This window comes from Crinia signifera, chromosome 1 (genome assembly GCF_055691185.1).
Source record: "Crinia signifera chromosome 1, ASM5569118v1, whole genome shotgun sequence".
In the NCBI taxonomy this organism is placed as follows: Eukaryota; Metazoa; Chordata; class Amphibia; order Anura; family Myobatrachidae; genus Crinia; species Crinia signifera.
In genome coordinates, this window is record NC_139217.1 from 145906627 (window position 1) to 145912626 (window position 6000).

The 6000-nt window shown below is 42.9% G+C and overlaps 1 long non-coding RNA gene across 1 annotated transcript in view; it reads left to right on the forward strand.

The window, feature by feature from the left end:
• Nucleotides 1-5774, forward strand: part of LOC146026627 (uncharacterized) — a 70429-nt gene extending 64655 nt beyond the window's left edge. Inside the window, exons 2-3 of the long non-coding RNA XR_014454506.1 lie at nucleotides 5339-5380; nucleotides 5665-5774. This is a non-coding gene — a long non-coding RNA (uncharacterized LOC146026627). The remainder of the gene's footprint in view (nucleotides 1-5338; nucleotides 5381-5664) is intronic.
• Nucleotides 5775-6000: the final 226 nt, after the last annotated feature.

Here is a 6000-nt window from a genome sequence, read left to right on the forward strand (position 1 = left end):
ATATAATATGTAAGATGATGTGGAAAGAAAAGCTGAAATGGAGCAAGAAAAGTGGATGTGAACAATACAGACACATTATTAATTAGAAGAAAAATATTCAATATTATATAACATTAAACTTCAAATCATTTCAAGGCATGGTTTTACCTTGTCAGTGATTTCCTCTTTAAAAAAAAAAAAAAAAAATTCCGAATTCTGCCAGCTGTCCTTAATTAATAACATTAATGAGTTTTGAAAAATCAATATTTTAATAACAAAAGTTAAAAGATTAACTTAAGCAGGTGGTGCAAAAATTGAGATACAGCCGATTGTAATTTCAATTTACTTTAATTTGGGCTTTGGATGTGGATCTGCAATCCTACAAAAGTAGGCACCTTTCTATTGGGATGCAGTTAAAATCCCGGCGGTCGGGATCCCGGCGTTCAGAATCCCGACGCCGGAATCCCGACCGCTGAAATCCCGACACTTTCTCCCTCCGTCGGTGTCCACGACACCCCTGGAGGGAGAATAAATTAGCGTGCCGAGCGTAACGAGGCACCGGGCCCGCAAGGGGGGGCAATCCACGTCCCCCCCTTGTCGGGATTTTGGCGGTTGGGATTCCGGCGTCGGGATTTTGAACGCCGGGATCCCGACCGCCGAGATTTCATACTGAATCCTTTCTATTTTTACTTGTACAATGTTCAAAAGCAAAATGGTGTACATACCACTAGTCATGAAGTATGTGTATAAGTACTTTTGCACAAAGATAACTGTACAGCAATGTCACATATTTTGGTTTACACAAAACATACTCGTTATAACATTCAGAGAATTCAATCTAGTATTTGTCTATGAAATTGTGTTATTTTCCAGAGTCTATTGTTACATATATTATCTTTTTTTTCTCTTGAAATTATGTAGTTTAGAATTTGGAAAGAATGTCTGCTGGATTTACTTCATATACAGTAACTTCAAGATTATGAAGTAATCATAATGTATTACACTGTAAGGGGTGTACCCCGGATTATTAAGGAAAGACACAAAAAAGATCCCATTATTCTGAATAGAGACTCTCAGAATCCATAATCTTTCTACAAATTCAATTAAAAATACTTATTAAATTACAAAACTAAGTACAGTAAATATAGACCCAATAATCTGGTATCACATAATCTGATTTTGGTTCATATTAAAGAAACATAATAATACGGAACAGAATTCGAAGCTATTGAAAAGCTGTACCTGCTTATATACACTAAAAACATTCCAGGTACTTCCAAATGAGTGGCTCTAGAAGAAAAATAATAATAAACTGTTGTGTGCTCATAAATCTATCTCAAGTAATAAATAGTACCCTGATCTCTATACAAAAGGAGAGGTGATAAATTGGATTTTCGCACATAAGATAGCTTCAAAATATAAAAGCTGTCAGAAAACAGTCACTTGCTCTGTAAGATGTCTCTATGAAGACAAAAGCATCACCACTGAAGATTTTGAATACAGTAAAGTATATGAGGTGCCAATAAAAGAGTGGAACTTTGGAACTTACTGTGCGGATTGATCGATTTGGTATTATGACATTCCAAATTGGTCCACAATTTAATATGAGAATGCTGTTTCTTTAGGAACAAATGTAATGTCTGTATAGGTTAGGATATTGCTTTTATTCTTAATTCCCAGTGATGTGCAGAGGAGGCAGAGCCTTTCCTTTCATATTTCAGTATACCCCAGAGTTTTGACTATATAATGTATAATAAATACAAAGAAGATATTATGAATATGTCCAGCATTATATACTACTGCTGCACTTTTGTATAAAACCCGCATGAACCCCAGGTTTATATACTGTATACTGTATGTGCTTAAATTTGGCTCTGATACTAGCCAGTGCCTACCCAGCACATTATACTATAACTAATGCCCTCACTTTTACCAATAGTGCCCACCAATATTATACTGTGTATAACACCCTTACCCATAGCAATAGCACACTCCAAGTGTAACTAATGCACACACCCCATTTAGTATACTGTAACAAAGACCCATATCCTTACCAGTAGTACCTACCCCACATATTATACTGTAAATACCACCCACCACCCACCATCACCAATAACACACACCCTGCATATTATACTGTACCTAAGGCCTATACTGTACTGTGCCTTCACCAATAATTCCCACTGCTCATATTATACTATAAGTAACTCTCCATCCCCCACCATAAAAAACAGTTCCCACCGCATGTTTTATAAAACAAATATTCACATGTATATATATATAAAAAATATATATATATATATATATATGGATTGCAAGAAAACAAGCTGCGGCACTCAAGGGTCTTGTAAAAAAGTCAAATGGCATTTATTTCATAAATGCAAAGAAATCCGACGTTTCGGGGATCAGGTCCCCGTTTTCAAGGTGTAGGTGAGACAGGGTGTATGCGAGTGGTGCTTACCTTTGTAGGGTGTCCCTCTTGCCATCACTTCGCCTGCTCCCGCTCTGCGCCGACGCTGGGACCGTCTGGCCGGAAGTTACGCGGCCGGAAATGCTCTGGTCCTCTTCCTGGTCTGTTGGAACGCAAGCCCCAGGTTGTCATGGTATCCGGGAGACCCGCTCCCTTCCTGTACTGCGTCTGTCAGATGCCAGGGATGCAGGGTCCGTGACGGGGTGGGTCACTGTGAAATATACATAAATAATATTGTAACGTGCTGTGTTGATGAGGCTCTGTTCATAGAGCCATCCTATGGTGGTCGTTTTATGTGCTGTGTATTGTACGTGATCCAGTCTGTAAAAAAAACTTGTGCTATGTGTAGTAAACAAAACATCAAACAGTGAAAATAAACATCTACAGATGGCGCCGGCCTTATTATTGCCGCCTATGGCGATGTTTCCGACACACGCCATGGCGCATACATGTAGCGAATCGCCGTGGCGCTTCACGACGAGTGCAATATCACAGACCAACCACCAGATGTCACTTTTAAAAACCTCATTTGCGCATGCGTAAGATTTGTGCTTCAGCGCGTGCATGATGCGCAGGAATTACATGAACTTTATTATACGATGAGCACCTCTCTAATGCCGCTGGCACGAGCGTGATCCAGTCTCTTCAGCCGAGAGTGCATCATGCTGATGCGGACAGAGAGTGTCGTACATGTACGTCATGGCCGGGAGGTACTTCCCGACACATGACGTACATGTACGTCATGGCTTCTAACTGTCACTGCGTCTATAGACGCAGTGACAGTTAGGAGATGTAGCCGCACAGACGCTAATGCGTAACATCAAACACCGTAACATCAAACACCGTACTGTAGTTCTAAAGGTTGTACGACACGGACGCTATGCGTCTCAGTATACAGTACAGTATTGTTCTAAAGGCGGTCACAATATTGGAAACTTGGTCACAATATGGTTTTGCAGCATTACGCATGACGCTCGAGCTAACGGGACGCTCGAGCTAATGAGACGCTCGAGCTAACGGGACGCTCGAGCTAATGAGACGCTCGAGCAGCAACGACGGTATCCGCTCCCCGTCGCTAGGCCCTGCTTTCCCCGTCAGCTCCTGACTGTTAAGCTACAGGCTGGGTGTAGAATCAGTCATGGTAGTATAGTAGTCATTACACTGTACAGTTCTTGGCTGTAGTGTAGTGGTTATCTGCATGGTGTTTCACGCCGGAGACCCGTGTTCGATTACGGCGTTAAACCTTTAATATTATAGTATCAAATTTTACAGTTTTAACTAAGATATAATTATTGACAATATACTGTGTGATTAAAATATAATTATTTATATTTACAGTATAGTATTACATTTTACAGTATATTGTATAAGTAATTTATTACAGTATATAAAAACTACTGATAAACTACTGATAAACTACTGTACCCACTACTCAGCGGCGGGCGCACAGAATGGGACGTTGTTCCGCACAGGACGCACGGCGCATAGGACGCACGGCGCATAGCACGCACGGCGCATAGGACGCACGGCGCACACGCTAATGCAGTATACTGTAGGCGCCATTATCAGTATCGCTAGTACTGTACCTGGACCTGTTCAGTATGTCGGACACTGGCAGAGTCAGGAGGGCAAGGCCCTTTGGCAGAGGGGAGCTCCTCACCCTGGTGGCTTGGCGGGACAGGCTCCTGGTCTCTAATCGGGAGATTGTGGAGGCCTACCAGGGGGCCCGTCAAGCCATCAGGGTGAGGTTCCATAGAGACAGGCCAGTTAGGAGCCTCCAGAGGAGATGGTCCGACCTGGTCCGTCGGGACCCTCAACTGCTGGACTCCCTCAGGCAAAGTAAGTACTGTACATACTGTACCTGTACAATGTTGAGTGCTATTGTATACAGTATTTTTTTACTTGTTGCCATGGGGGATTTTACAGTATACTGTACCTGTATTTTTTTTTAATGTGCTGATTGCTGTACAACTGTTCAGGTAGATTTTACAGAACTTGCTATTAGAATTAGAATTTAGAATTAGGGGGTGTGTCATTCTCCACCTGAAGGGTGTGTCTACAGTACTTCCATACAGTACACTACTGTACTGTACATGGAGATACTGTATTGTGTGTGGGGGGGGGGGGGCGCTGACCTGGACAGAGAGGTTTTTTGGACCGGGTCTGAGAGCGCCAGAGTCAGCTGTTCAGCAGTGGTATTGATACAGATTTGGGGGGAGCAGTATTAGACAGGTCCTTCTGAGCATTGTTCCGCTCTCCAACTCCAGGGCCTGGACCCCACTTCTTACATTCCCATTCCTGCAGCCACCAGACCTGGTTTCCAGCCCATGGTTGGGGTGATGTCAACATGTTAACCCCCGGAATCCATGGCAGATCATGTACTGTACAGTAAATTCTTTGCAATGAGCATGTTAATCCCTTCCAGAGTGTGCAACACCTGGAAGACCAGGTTCATCCCATGGCAACGAGCATGTTAACCCCCTAATATGCAATGAGCATTATAGTGTGTGTAGTAATGGGTAATGGACATTATGGAATGTGGTAAAATACTGTACATACTGTACTGTAATACAGTAGGTACTGTACAGTATTTTGGTGTACAGTATGGCATAATGTGTAGGACTAATGAGAGAGAGATGGAGATTGCTGCTACAGTACTGTGCAGTATTTCAGGGAGTCTCCTGCTGAAGAGGGAAGGCAACTACTGTATGCTGTACAGTACATGCTTGTTGCCATGGGTGATTTCCTACAGCATTGGTTTTCATGACATACTGTACAGTACTGTACAGTAAATTGTGGGCCCTTACAAACTTTTGATATGGGGCCTACAAATACTGTATCTGCAGTAATTACAGTATGCCTTACGCACTGTATTTCTTATTTTTCCAGGTATCAGCAGGATGACGCTGCGGGAGAGACAGCACCGCCACTGTAAGTACAGTACAGTATACTGTATACAGTACAGAGCGGAACATTGCATATTGACTTTCAAACATGTGGGATACTGTACAGGACCACAGCATTTCATCCCTCCTGGAATGGGTCATTTTGGCAGGTACTGTACTGTACTGTACTGTTATGTACTGCACAGTACAGTATGTACTGTAGTGTTGATACAGTACCTTAACACATTGTACTTTATAGTACAGTATGTTCGTGTTAGAGAATATACAGTACTGTACAGCACAGTCGTTTTTTTGTGTGCTTTTCCGCAGTCCCAGTGGATGTCGCAGCTCCAGAAAGCCTCCCTGCCGCCACCCAGGAGGAGAGGGCCACCTCTGCCCCCACCCAGCTGGAGGAGGAGTCTCTGAGCGCGGTTGGTAAGTATTGTACAGTATAACACCAGGGCTCTCACCATCTGTACCGGAAAAGTATTTTTGAACAGGCTCCAGCATGTACTGAGGCCCTTGTTCTTCTTCACTCTCTGACAAAATCCTTCTTGGATGGACAAACCCATGTGCACTGCAGGTGAGGCAGGTGTTACTGGACTTGCGCAGAGAGAATTACAGTATCTACTGTACAGTAGATTTGGGTGTGTCATTTTGCACTGC